This window comes from Etheostoma spectabile, unplaced genomic scaffold (assembly GCF_008692095.1).
Source record: "Etheostoma spectabile isolate EspeVRDwgs_2016 unplaced genomic scaffold, UIUC_Espe_1.0 scaffold362, whole genome shotgun sequence".
Taxonomy (NCBI): domain Eukaryota; kingdom Metazoa; phylum Chordata; class Actinopteri; order Perciformes; family Percidae; genus Etheostoma; species Etheostoma spectabile.
The window spans coordinates 20,730-21,115 of NW_022605592.1; the positions used below are offsets into that span (position 1 = coordinate 20,730).

Consider the following 386-nt stretch of genomic DNA (forward strand, 5'->3'; position numbering starts at 1 on the left):
TGTGTCATCTGTTCCTCGTTACCTCGTGTATTTAACCTCTGTGTTCCCTTTGTCTCTTGTCAGATTGTTTAGTCTGTGTGTCTGTCATGTGGTGTTCCTGTTGGTATTATCTTCATTTTGCATTCCTGTGACCTGTCTTCCCAGTTTCTTTGTTTTTGGTTTTCCTGGTTTTCTCCTTGGACTCTGAGAATTTTGATATTTGGATTTTTGGACCTTGTTTTGGTGTTTTTGGATCCCTGTTTGTGTTTGGACTTTTTTCCAATAAACCTCCTGCAAATTACTCTCCTGCCTGCTTGCCTGTGTCTGCATTTGGGTCCTCACCTCCTCAAATCACAACCCATTTCTAAGCACTTACTTGTTCCAGTTGTTGGTGTTGTATTAACTGT

General features: G+C 40.9%; 1 protein-coding gene across 1 annotated transcript in view; it reads right to left on the reverse strand.

Moving 5' to 3' along the window:
• Positions 1-386, reverse strand: part of LOC116686406 (uncharacterized protein PB18E9.04c) — a gene marked incomplete at its 3' end in the record, with an annotated part of 51,747 nt that overhangs the window by 17,069 nt on the left and 34,292 nt on the right. The window lies entirely within an intron of this gene.